At 38.3% G+C, this 14,653-nt stretch overlaps 1 protein-coding gene and 1 pseudogene across 2 annotated transcripts in view; one reads left to right on the top strand and one right to left on the bottom strand.

The window, feature by feature from the left end:
• Positions 1-14,653, bottom strand: part of ARIH1 (ariadne RBR E3 ubiquitin protein ligase 1) — a 120,936-nt gene that overhangs the window by 80,580 nt on the left and 25,703 nt on the right. The window lies entirely within an intron of this gene.
• On the top strand, positions 4,778-5,429 carry LOC137232239 (large ribosomal subunit protein uL1 pseudogene; annotated as a pseudogene).

Genomic DNA, 14,653 nt, shown 5'->3' with positions numbered 1-14,653 from the left:
ATATGACAACGACAGTATAAAGGGACTGATAGAAAGGTCATCTATATAGCTATAAGGTTTCTATGTTTCACTTGGAGTGGTAAAGTATCAACTTTAAGTAGACTGTGAAATATTTATATTATAATCCTTAGAGCAACCACTGAAAAAAAAAGAGAGATGGCTAAAAACACCAATAGAGATTGATCATTTTGTGTGATACTAGCTTTTGGTTTAAAGTATATGTATGTATTAAAAGTCCAATGAAATATCCACCTATTTTCATTTAATTAAGACCTTAAAAATCAGAAACAGATGTTGACCTTTATCAAATGCTGTTACAATATCAAAGGAAATGATCACATTGTTGATCTTTTTTAAACCTATTAATGAGATAAATTATGTTAACATAATTTCTAATAATAAGCCATTCTTGGGGGGAAAAAAAACACCAATAGATACATGAAGTGGAATATTTTCAAAATCCAATCCAAAAGAAAGCAGAAAAGGAGGACCAAAGAGAAAACTAATTTAAAAGACCAAAATTCAATCATCAATAATTACATTAAATATAAAAAGTGAAGGGAAAAAACCCACTTAAAAGACAGATAACTAACTATACAAAATTGTTACGCTGTATACCTGAAACTGATGTCATATGTCAATTATACCTTAATTTTTAAAAAAGAAATCTTTATGCTGCTAAATAAGAGAGAGCTTAGTTTTTTTTTAAGGCAAAACTATATGTTGTTTATAACAACCCATTTTCCAATATAATGACACATAGAGACTAAAAGTAAAAGGATGAAAAAAGACGTATCATGCAAAACACTAATCAAACAAAAGCTGCAGTGGCTATATTTCTCAAAGTAAACTTCAAAACAAGAAAATTTACCAGTGGTAAAAAAAAAAAAACCTCACAATGGAAAGGTCAAGTTACTAAGAAAACATGCACTTAACAACAAAGCCTCATAATAAATAAAGCAAAAACTGTTTAAAATGAAAGAAAAACAGACAAATCCACAATTATACTTGGAGATTTCAATGCTCCTCTCTCAGTAATCCATTTAACAAGTAGACAGACTATTCGGAAAATAAACCATCTTCTATCAAATAACCTAAGGGCCAACAAGGAAGTCTTGAAGAAAATTAGAAAACAACCTGAACTGAAGAAAATGAAAATACAACACATCAAAATTTGTGAAATGTAACTAACACTGTTTAGGAGGAAATTTATTGTACTAAATGCTTACATAAGAAATGCAGAAAGATAAATGCTTTTTTTTAAAAAAAAAGCAAACTATATCTAAAGCAAGCAGAAGAAATAATACAAAGAGAAGTCAATAAAACTGAAGATAGAAAACCAAGAGAAAATAAATGAAACCAAAGCTAGTACTAAAGATCAACAGAACTCTAGCAAAGACTAACCAAGAGAAAAGAGACCCAAATGACCAGGAATTCACAACGTAGATAAAACAGACCAATTTTCTTAAAAGTCACTAACTACTAAAATTCACTGAAGAAGAAATGGATAATATGAACATTCCTATATCTATTAAACAAACTGAATGAGTATTTAAAATCTCTGCACAAAGAAAACTCAAGACCCAAATAGTTTCACTGGTAAATTCTACTAACCGTTTAATACAGCGGTCTCCAACCTTTTGGGCACTAGGGACCAGTTTTGTGGAAGACAATTTATGGATGGTTCAGGTGGTAATGCTTACCTGCCACTCACCTCCTGCTGTGATACCTGGTTCCTAACAGGCCGCGGACCTGTATCGGACCTGGGGGTTGGGGACCCCTGGTTTAAGGAACCCAAAAATATCAATTCTACACAATCTCTTACAGAAAACAGGAGGAAACACTTCCCAATTCCTATTATAAGACCAGCATCACCCTGATATCAAAATCAGACAAAAAACATTATAAGAAACTACTACATGAGCAAAGATGTAAAACTCCCCAACAAAATATTAGGAAATCAAATCTAGCAATATATCAAAGAAGGATAATTACACCACAACAAAGTGGGGTTTATCCCAGTATTGCAAAGCTACTTAAACATTCAAAAAAAATCAGTAAATATAATCATATTAACAGCCTAAATAAAAACTACAAGATCATAACAGTAGGATGCAAAAAAAGCATCTGACAAAATTTGACATCTGGTACTCATAAAAACTCTCAGCAAATTAGGAACAGAAGGGAATTTCCTTAATTTGGTAATCTATTAGAAAAATTACAGCTAAATTACAGAAAATCTATTAGAAAAACTACAGCTAATAGAAAATCTATTAGAAAAATTATAGAAAAATTACAACTGTCGTGTTAAAAATGACATGATCTATGCAGAAAATTCCATGGACCTACAAAAAAGTTCCTAGAATAAATGAGTTCAGCAAGTTCCAGAATATAAGACCAATATTTTTTTTTATTTTATTGGAATATAGTTGATTTACCATGTTGTGTTAGTTTCAGGTGTACAGCAAAGTGAAGCAGTTATACATATAAATATATCCACTCTTTTTTAGATTCTTATCCCATATAGGTCATTACAGAGTACCGAGTAGAGTTCCCTGTGCTATACAGTAGGTCCTTATCAGTTATCTACAGACCAATATTTTTTTAAAAAACAGCTGTATTACAAAAATAAACAAATGGGACCTAATGAAACTTAAAAGCTTTTGCACAGCAAAGGAAACCATAAACAAGACCAAAAGACAACCCTCAGAATGGGAGAAAATATTTGCAAATGAAGCAACTGACAAAGGATTAATCTCCAAAATTTACAAGCAGCTCATGCAGCTCAATAACAAAAAAACAAACAACCCAATCCAAAAATGGGCAGAAGACCTAAATAGACATTTCTCCAAAGAAGATATACAGACTGCCAACAAACACATGAAAGAATGCTCAACATCATTAATCATTAGAGAAATGCAAATCAAAACTACAATGAGATATCATCTCACACCAGTCAGAATGGCCATCATCAAAAAATCTAGAAACAATAAATGCTGGAGAGGGTGTGGACAAAAGGGAACACTCTTGCACTGCTGGTGGGAATGTGAATTGGTTCAGCCACTATGGAGAACAGTATGGAGGTTCTTTAAAAAACTACAAATAGAATTACCATATGACCCAGCAATCCCACTACTAGGCATATACCCTGAGAAAACCAAAATTCAAAAAGAGTCATGTACCAAAATGTTCATTGCAGCTCTATTTACAATAGCCCGGAGATGGAAACAACCTAAGTGCCCATCATCGGATGAATGGATAATGAAGATGTGGCACATATATACAATGGAATATTACTCAGCCTTAAAAAGAAATGAAATTGAGCTATTTGTAATGAGATGGATAGACCTACAGTCTGTCATACAGAGTGAAGTAAGTCAGAAAGAAAAAGACAAATACCGTATGCTAACACATATATATGGAATTTAAGAAAAAAAATGTCATGAAGAACCTAGGGGTAAGACAGGAATAAAGACGCAGACCTACTGGAGAACGGACTTGAGGATATGCGGAGGGGGAAGGGTGAGCTGTGACAAGGCGAGAGAGAGTCATGGACATATACACACTAACAAACTTAGTAAGGTAGATAGCTAGTGGGAAGCAGCCGCATGGCACAGGGATATTGGCTCAGTGCTTTGTGACAGCCTGGAGGGGTGGGGTAGGGAGGGTGGGAGGGAGGGAGGGAGACGCAAGAGGGAAGACACATGGGAACATATGTATATGTATAACTGATTCACTCTGTTATAAAGCAGAAACTAACACACCATTGTAAAGCAATTATACCCCAATAAAGATGTTAAAAAAAAAAAAGCTGTATTTTTTTTTACATACTAGCAACAAATAAATGGAAATCGAAAAAAATTTTAAGTTCCATTTACAACAGCACCAAAATGTGAAGTATTTAGGTATAAATTTAACAAACTATGTGAAAGTACACATATGCTGAAAACTGCAAAACACTAGTGAAGGAAATTTTAAAAGACCTAAATAACTGGAGATACGCCATCTTCATGGGTTGGGAGACTCAATGTAGTTAAAATATTAATTCTTCCCAAACTGATCTATAAGATTCAACTCAATACCAATCAAAACCCCAGTGGGATTTTGGGGTAGATACCAACAAGATATTTCCAAAACTTATGGGTTAGCAAGAAAACTAAAATAGCCAAAATAATTTTGAAAGGAACACCACCTGACTTCAAAACATACTACAAAGGTATAGTACTGGCAAAAGAATAAATACACAGGTCAAAGGAATAGCAGAGAAGCCAGAAATAGATTCATACTAGTATGGCAAAATGATTTTTACGACAGTGCTAATACAATTCAATGGGGGGAAAAATCTTTTCAGCAAACAATACTAGAAGAATTAAGACATCTATCCATCTACATCCATACAGATATATTTTAAATCAACTCTGACCTATACCTCAGACTTCATACAAAGTTCGTAATGGATCAGACGTAAATGTAAAACATATGAGTATAAAACTTCTGGGAGAAAAATCTTTGTGACCTTGAGTTAGGCAAATAGTTCTTAGATACCAGAAGTACAATCTATAAGAAAAACAGATAAACTGGAATTCATCAAAATTAAAAAGACATTTAAGAGAAGGGAAAGACATGCCACAGATGAGAGAAAACATTTGCAAATCACACATCTGACAATGAATTTGTACCTAGAATACATATTTCAAAAATCACTTGAAGCCTAACAAGAAAACAAAAACCCAATTCTAAAAATAAGCAAAGCTCTCTTCTAGTTATCGCGGCGCAAGACACCCTCTACGAGACGGTGCGGGAAGTCCTGCACGGGAACCAGCGCAAGCACCAGAAGTTTTTGGAGACGGTGGAGCTTCAGATCAGCCTGAAGAACTATGACCCTCAGAAGAACAAGTGCTTCTCAGGCACCCTCAGGCTCAAGTCCACTCCCCGCCCCAAGTTTTCTGTATGTGTTCTGGGGGACCAGTGGCATCGTGATGAGGCCAAGGCTGTGGATATTCCCCACATGGACATCGAGGCCCTGAAGAAACTTAAGAATAAGAAACTGGTCAAGAAGCTGGCCAAGAAGTATGATGCCTTTTTGGCTTCAGAGTCTCTGATCAAGCACATCTCACAAATCCTGGGCCCAGGCCTGAATAAGGCTGGCAAGTTCCCTTCCTTGCTAACCCACAATGAGAACATGGTGGCCAAAGTTGATGAAGTGAAGTCCACGATCAAGTTCCAGATGAAGAAGGTGCTATGTCTGGCAGTGGCTGTTGGCCACGTGAAAAATGACAGATGATGAGCTTGTGTACAAAATCCACTTAGCCGTCAACTTCCTGGTGTTGTTGCTCAAGAAAAACCGGCAGATCGTCCGGGCTCTGTACATTAAGAGCACCATGGGCAAGCCCCAGCGCCTGCACTAAGGCACAGCTTAATAAACCATACTCCCATATTTATTTTTATTATTAAAAAAAAAATAGGGGCTTCCCTGGTGGCGCAGTGGTTGAGAGTCCGCCTGCCGATACGGGGGTGACGGGTTCGTGCCCCGGTCCAGGAGGATCCCACATGCCGTGGAGCGGCTGGGCCCGTGGGCCGTGGCCACTGAGCCTGCACATCTGGAGCCTGTGCTCCGCAGCAGGAGAGGCCACAGCGGTGAGAGGCCCGCGTGCCGCAAAAATAAATAAATTAATTAATTAATTAAATTAAATAAATAAAATAAAAACAGGCAAAAAATCCGAACAGACATTTCACCAAAGAAAATCCATACAGAGACATGAAGCACATGAAAGGATGCTCAACATCATTAGTCATTTGGGACACACAAACTGAAGCCACAATGTTATCACCACATGCCAATTAGAATGTTGGGGTGGGGGGAGAAATCTGACAATCCCAAGTGCTGCAATGTGTGTGGTGCATCTGGAACTCTCATACACTGCTGGTGGGAATGCAAAATAATACAGCCAACAAAAAAATTTCTTACAAAGATAAACATATACTTAGCACAACCCCAAAATCTCACTATAAGGAACTTACCCAAGTGAAACAAAAACTTATGGTCACCCAAAAACCTGTATGAGGATATTTATAACAGCTTTATTTGTACCTGGCAAAAACTGGGAACAATCTAAATGTTCTGCAACTAGGGAATGGATAAACAAATCGTGGTACATCCACTGGATGGAATACTGCTCAGTAATAAAGAACTACTGATATACACAACAACATGTATGAATCTCAAATGCAAATTCTAAGTGAAAGAAGCTAGACTCAAAAGGCTATATATTGCGTGATTCCATTCATATGACAAGGTAGAAAAGGCAAAACTATAGGGATGGTGTACAAATCCCCTGGTTGCCAGGGATTAATGGGGGAGGGGTTGACCAAATGGGGTAGAAGACAGGAGTTTTTTTAGAGGGTGATGATGGAACTGTTCTGTAAGTTCACTGTGGTGGCAGTTACATTCTCTAGGCATTTGTCAAAACTCATGAAATTGTACACCCAAAAGTATAAATTCAGTGTATGCAAACTGAAATATAAAGGTAAAATGTAAATTATAGAAGTAATCTAACCTGCACTGGATCCTCTATAATGGAATTCTGACTGTTAAAAGTACAATGATACCTTATAGCCCATCAATTACTGGGTATTTATCTGGAAAAACAAACAAAAAAACCCCACAAAAATGCTAATTCAAAAAGATACATGCACCTCAATATTAACTGCAGCATCATCTGCAATTGCCAAGATATGGAAGCAACCTAAGTGTCCATCAACAGATGAACGGATAAAGAAGACGTGGTAATATATATGCAATGGCAATTTTGCCATTAGCACCACATGGATGTACTTGGAGGGCATTATGCTAAGTGAAATAAGTCAAAGACAAATACTGTGTGATATCACTTATATGTGGAACCTAAAAAAATACAACAAACTAGTGAATATAACAAAACAGCAGCAGACTCACAGATACAGAGAACAAAATAGTGGTTACCGGTGGGGTCGGGGCAACATAGGGCCAGGAGGTACAAACTACTGGGACAGGCTACAAGGATGTATTGTACAACATAGGGAATACAGCCAATCTTTTGTAATAACTGTAAATGGGGTGTAACCTTTAAAAACTGTATAAAAGGGCTTCCCTGGTAGCACAGTGGTTAAGAATCCACCTGCCAATGCAGGGGACACGGGTTTGAGCCCTGGTCCGGGAAGATCCCACATGCCACGGAGCAACTAAGCCCATGCACTGCAACTACTGAGCCTGCGCTCTAGAGCCCGTGAGCCACAACTACTGAAGTCCGCATGCCTAGAGCCCGTGCTCTGCAACAAGAGAAGCCAATGCAATGAGAAGCCTGGGCACAACAACAAAGAGTAGCCCCCACTCACCGCAACTAGAGAAACACCCGCACACAGCAACAAAGACCCAACGCAGCCAAAAATAAATAAATAAAATAAATTTTAAAAATAAATAAATAATAAACATTGTATTTTTAAAAAGTGCGGCGTCAAAAGGGCAATCCTAAACAGAAGAACACAGATGTGAAATTAGTGCCAGGCACTTTATATATATTATTATTTCATTTAATCCTCACATTAATACTTTATGTAAGGTAAGCTTATATACATTTTACAGATGAGGGTAGAGAGGTTAAGTGACCTGACCCAAGATAAAACAAGTTTTAACAGGATCTGAATATTAGATGACATTTGTAAAAATTTATACTTATGGCACCCTTAAAGATTCTTATTTAATTGCTTTAGGTTGGGGACTGGTCAAAGGAGAGAAACTCACCCATGTATGCTACCAAAATTCATAATTAAAATTCACTAATCCATTATTCTAGTGGAAAGTCAACTCAAGCTCTTGGATGAAATAAACAACTCTTCATCGTATTCTTACTGGTCTTCCTCTTTTTTTTTTAAGGATATAAACAAACCAAACAAAATCAGTTAATGAGAGAAATCACTATAATTAGAAAATTAATACTACTGGCAGTGATACATTTAACTTTCAGGACAATAAGGCAATCTAAAATGTCACATCATCTCTAGTTATAAACTCTGAAACAATGGTTTCCCCATTCTGGCTACATATTAGAATCTCCTGTGGAACTTTAAAATACCAATACATGGGGCTTCCCTGGTGGCTCAGTGGTTGAGTCTGCCTGCCAATGCAGTGGACACGGGTTCGAGCCCTGGTCTGGGAAGATCCCACATGCCACGGAGCAACTAGGCCCGTGAGCCACAACTACTGAGCCTGCGCGTCTGGAGCCTGTGCTCCGCAACAAGAGAGGCCGCAATAGTGAGAGGCCCGCACACCACGATGAAGAGTGGCCCCCGCTTGCCAAAACTAGAAAAAGCCCTCGCACAGAAACGAAGACTCAACACAGCAAAAAATAAAATATATATATATATTGGGCTTCCCTGGTGGGGCAGTGGTTGAGAGTCCGCCTGCCGATGCAGGGGACACGGGTTCGTGCCCCGATCCTGGAAGATCCCACATGCCGGGGAGTGGCTGGGCCCGTGAGCCATGGCCGCTGAGCCTGCGCGTCCGGAGCCTGTGCTCCGCCGCGGGAGGGGCCACAGCAGTGAGAGGTCCGCGTACCGCAAAAACAAACAAACAAACAACAACAACAAATATATATATATATATATTAATTTAAAAAGAAAAAAATACCAATACATGGACTTCACCTCCAGCAATTCTGATTCAATTGTCTGGAATGGGGCATGGATACATGTATTTTTCACCCGAACTTTTAACCTCAAGTTCCCCAGATGATAGTAATATGCAGCCAGAATTAGGAACTAATGCTCTAAACAGTTTCCCACTATGGGGGCTCTAAAAAAGTAAAGTGTATATGTAGAACTCTCATATGAATATAGTAGTGTAATATTTTAGTAATTTGAAGAAAATTACATTTTAGGGTTATAGCAGCAGCGTTTCCTTTGAAAATATCTCCAAAGTTCCATTTTTGCATTTTTAAAAAGTGGCTCTGAATATGCCAACTGTCCCAGCTGAAACTTTATGCACTGTCATCCTCTATCGTTTGATCAAATGATTCTCAACTTTGGTAGCACATTAGAATCACCTGAGCTTTTAAAAAACTGATGTGTGGGGGCTTCCCTGGTGGCGCAGCGGTTGAGAATCTGCCTGCCAATGCAGGGGACACGGGTTCGAGCCCTGGTCTGGGAGGATCCCACATGCTGTGGAGCAACTAGGCCTGTGAGCCACAACTACTGAGCCTGCGCATCTGGAGCCTGTGCTCCGCAACGAGAGAGGCCACAACAGTGAGAGGCCCGCGCACCGCGATGAAGAGTGGCCCCCACTTGCCACAGCTAGAGAAAGCCCTCGCACAGAAACGAAGACCCAACACAGCAAAAATTAATTAATTAATTAATAAACTCCTACCCCCAACCAAAAAAAAAAAAAAAAAAACTGATGTGTGGGCCTCCCCGGTGGCGCAGTGGTTGCGAGTCCGCCTGCCGATGCTAGCGGACACGGGTTCGTGACCCGGTCCAGGAAGATCCCACATGCCACGGAGCGGCTAGGTCCGTCAGCCTGTGCTCCGCAACGGGAGATGCCACGACAGTGAGAGGCCCACGTACCGCAAAAAAAAAAAAAAAAAAAAAAAAAAAAATGATGTGCAGGTCACATCCCAGGCCAAATACATCAGAAGTGAGATGGGGGAGGAGAGGTGGAGGAGGGGACTGGGTACGAAAGGAAAGAACCTGGGCATTACCATATGCATTCCAATATGCAACCGAGGTGGAGAACCACAGTTCTAGACGTATGTATGTACGCAGACAGGCCCAAATTCAAAAGAGTATGACAGTCTCTCCTGGTAGATCAACCAAGCTGCTGAATGACATTCCTAGGATTAGTACTGTGGGGAGGCAACTATTTTTTGAAAAATCTCAGCAGACAAGCTTCTTATTTTAAGGGAAAGCTAAATATTAGATGAATGGATTTTATAATATTAAAGAGTAGCCTAAGATGAACCAGCAAAAAAAAACATTTTTAACCCAATTAACATACACAGACTTCCAAAGCCTAGATTTTATTTATATCAGAATTTGATCTGAAATAGAATTAAATAGATTCCATCTCAAAACTCAGTTTGACAATTTTCCTACACAAGAATGGGCTCATTCCAATGCAGGGGATGCAGGTTTGATCTCTGGTCGAGGAACTAAGATCCCACATACTGCAGGGCAACTAAGCCTGCATGCCACAACTACTGAGCCCATGCGCCTCAACTAGAAAGCCCGCATGCCGCAACTAGAGAGAGAACCCTCACGCCACAACTAAAGAGGAGCCCACGCGCCGCAACTAAGACCCGACGTGGCCAAAAAAAAAATAATAATAAATTTTTTAATAAATTAAAAAAACATAAAATAAAATTTTTTAAAAAAAGTTTTAAAAAGAATGGGCTCATGCTTCTACATTATGTTTCTATCTAGCTTAATCTGAGCTTCTTAAGAGAGCTGCTGGTGATCCAAATTTTATAGACTATTAATGTGCCTTTTTAAAGCAATATTAGAAACCCAAAAGCCATAAAGTACAAAAACTTCTGTATAGAATTATTTGCAACACCTACAATAAAAGGTAAATAAGCAAACATACACGTCCACAAAAGACAAATAATCCAACAAAAATGGGCAGTTTATGAGTTCAGCCAAAGAATACAATTGGCTGAAAAACAAGAAAATATCCAACCTCCATAATACAACGACTGTTTTTAATGTACCACAATGGCTAAGACCTTAAAAACGGATAATATCCGGAAACAAAGGTGTGGGGAACTAGCCCACAACATGTTAGTGAGATGGCAACTCTCTTAAAACCTTTGTGAGAATAGTTTAGCAGAACTGATCAAAACTTAAAATGCACTTGACCTAGGACCTAGAAATTCCACTTTTAGGAACACAGCCAAAAGAAATCTACAAGCGTAAAAGGGTAAGAATAAGAAATTTCACATGCACATTATTTGGAAAAGCAAAGACAACCTACATTTTCCCAAGAGGAAACTGCCTATAAATTATGCTGTAACCATACTTAACATATTATGCAGCAATTTAAAAAGCAAAAAGAAAATAGATCTGTGTGCACTGGAATGGAAGTGAAAAGAGCAAGTTACTGAACAAGTTACTGAACTGTACAATATTCCATTTTTGTGTTTAAAAAAAGAAAAGTAAATTTGTATGACATATTGAATGTGCACTTTAAAAGGTTTAGAAAGCTGTCCTTGAGAATTATATCCCCAGGGACTGGTTTGGGAATAGGGTAAAACTTTTTTTCTATTTTATAATCATATGAATAGACATTTAAAATGTTACTTTTACAATAATTAACAGTAGTATAGGCCTTGCTACTTCAAAATGTGTATCTCAATCTCAATCACCCTAATTTCAAAGGGTTAGTTAGGAATGCAGAATCCTAGATCCCAATCCACATCTACTGAATGTTCATTTCAACCAGCCCCTCAAAAGTTCCTGAGGTGACATGTACACACATTAAAGTCTGAGAAGCACTGGTACGGACTATAGGAAGCAACATCTGAGCTGGTCACACTAACTGTAAAAAGTTTCATTTCATTTCTCTCAGATTTAATTAAATCTTGATTTCCTTCTAAGAAATGATCATGTATAATTCAGGTATAATTCGCCTTCCCTTTAAAGGTATATAAGAATGCTGAGAGCTTTATACTAAGAATCACTAAAAGGCTGCAATATAATTAACAGTCAATGACATACAATAAATCCTTTAGATATCCAAAGTTCATACAGTACTACATACAAAATGGAAGAGTAGTATCTTGTCACCAAAAGATGCTCTTGACTTTGATCAATCAGGATTAGGTGCCAGGAATAGAAACCACTGGATATTCTGAGCAAAGGGGGAGTTAGTAAGAGAGCAATTGGGTGCTTAATAGTTTTAACGACTGGAGGAATGGGGCTGTAAGGCTACGTCTGTCTATAAGAATGACACCAGAACACTACACAACTGAATCACAAGGGACTCTCTCCATTAAGCCACCAATGGAACCACTAAATTCAAGAACAGCAGATAACTGTGATCCAAAGGAATCAGAAAGTCACGACTGCCACTGCCACAACTGCCACTATATAACCATGAAGAAAGGTGATGTACACAAGAGTCTAGCTTCTGCCTTTGCTACAAATGCCTCTTGATAACACAGAAAGTGAAGAATGAACAATGCAATGATGCATTTCCGCTACTGCAGGAAAATCTCACACTTTCACAACCCAGGAAAAGGGTGGGGGGGAATGGGGACAGAAAAGGGAAGAAAGAGCTTCCCTGGTGGTGCAGTGGTTGAGAGTCCGCCTGCTGATGCAGGGAACACGGGTTTGTGCCCTGGTCCGGGAAGATCCCACATGCCGCGGAGCAGCTGGGCCCGTGAGCCATGGCCGTTGAGCCTGCGTGTCCAGAGCCTGTGCTCCGCAACGGGAGAGGCCACAACAGTGAGAGGCCCGCGTACCGGGGGGGGGGGGGGGGAGAAAGACAAACCCCCTTCACACCTCACATACGTATCTAATTGCCAGCAACTATTTCACATCTAAAACCCTAAACGCAAAATAGTCTGAGAAATAAAGTTTTTGGCTTTCTAGCCCAACAATACAGAGAGGTAATTAGGAGGATTGAGGAAGACCATCTCACAGAATTCTCAGATGGCTTAAAAGCTATATTCACACAAAGAATTTACAACTAAACAACACTAATCCTCAGAGTTTCCAGTTTTGAATATTTACTTCTAAGCTACCACCAGCAGAAGGAAGGTAAAAGAAAAAAAGGGGGAAATGTTGAGTGTAATGAAGATGCTTCCTGGATATTATTTTAGCAAGAAGTTCACACTTTACTCACTAACCTCGGGGATTATTTAAAATAAAATTTAATACCAACAAGTTTTGACCAACTATTTGTAATTCTGTAGATCCATGATACTTAACTTGAAATTTTGCTGATATATGCATTTGAACTACAAATTTAATCCTGATGTACCAAAAGTTGTTAATGAATGCACCTAGCCAACTACCCGTCAATAACATTTCAAATTTGGCTTTGTTCTTCTTCACCTTGCCCTTCAAATGCCTTGTAGGTGTTATATGAAGGAAATTACTTCCTTCTATATCATCTCAAATTTGAAAGGTCCAAGATCTCACCTCTACAGAATGTCAAGAGTTTAATCAGAATAAGAGAAATAAAATGTTTCTGTAAATGGAAGGAAGGTTACTAAACTGTGTATAATTATTTAATTTTCTGCAAAAATTCAACTGCAAACCAAAGGGGTTGGGTGATGGAACAGATATATTTACATAAACAGTAGAAGCAGTATGTAAAACTTCTATTTTACAACAGAAAAACAAACTCATGTAAATAGCAGTATATACTTTAGCATTTAGTTGAACAAGAGCCAAGTCACCTCCAACAATCATAACTCTAGTTTTAAACCTTCACCATTACGTGAGGCCTCATTCAGGCAAAATCTGGGGGGAGCCTCAGTCTCCTAACTGGCTATTCCTTGAGTGGAGGGAAAAAATCCTATAGATAAAAAGGGTAAGAACTAAAAGGTAGGGCCAAGAATCAGGTAACTCCAATTCCAAACTATCTTGGCATAACGGAGCTAATCTAAACCACAAATAAAGCTTCTATATAAACCACCTTATGTTATTTTACTATTTTTGTGATAGTTCAGAATTGTGAGAAATAATTAAGGTTATTTAGCAACCTTGAGTTATCTACTCACATTCTCACCTCTGGATTCCAATGGTCAAGCCCAAAGTATTAGCAATCCACATGGCTATTGTGGCACATACTGAAAATGTTCCACCACACAACCAAAACATCTGAGTGGCTTTCATGTACTGTCACTTCACCTTAACACTACCACCAGCCATCTCCAAACTACCTAAAGATGGCATACAAAAATTAGTTCTGTAAAGTGAACTGAATATTGTTAAGAAGTCTTGTATGTAGTTACTTCTTCTTCTGGAGGCACTTAGAAAAAGAGATACCTATACATTCCCAACTACTACTTTTTTTTTTTTTTAAACAGTATTTGACCTAGTACTTTTAACTGTATCTTTTAACTAATATCCTTCCTTTCCCAACATGGCAACTCGAAATACCTATTGATAACTGGTAGGACTCTGATTAGCAACTGACTGACTACTTTTTACTTATTCATACTCTATACATGTATATGTGGTACACAAAATTTTGTACAATATAAACATAAGTGAGATTATTTGAAAATCATAGTGCTTTAGAGAACAAACGTATGGACTCCAAGGGGGGAAGCGGGGGTGGGATGAATTGGGAGATTGGGATTGACATATATACACTATTGATACTATGTATAAAATAGATAACTAATGAGAACCTACTGTATAGCTCAGGGAACTCTACTTAGTGCTCTGTGGTGACCTAAATGGGAAGGAAATCGAAAAAAGAGGGGATAAATGTATACGTATAGCTGATTCACTCTGCTGCACAGTAGAAACTAGAACAACATTGTAAGGTAACTATACTCCAATAAAAATTATTTTAAAATAATAAAAATTAAAAAAAGAAAATCAGGGACTTCCCTGGTGGCGCAGTGGTTAAGAGTCCGCCTGCCAATGCAGGGGACACAGGTTTGAG

This window comes from Pseudorca crassidens, chromosome 1 (genome assembly GCF_039906515.1).
Source record: "Pseudorca crassidens isolate mPseCra1 chromosome 1, mPseCra1.hap1, whole genome shotgun sequence".
Lineage (NCBI taxonomy): Eukaryota > Metazoa > Chordata > Mammalia > Artiodactyla > Delphinidae > Pseudorca > Pseudorca crassidens.
The sequence above is the reverse complement of the archived record's forward strand: the minus strand, read 5'-3'. Positions and strand labels throughout refer to the sequence as shown.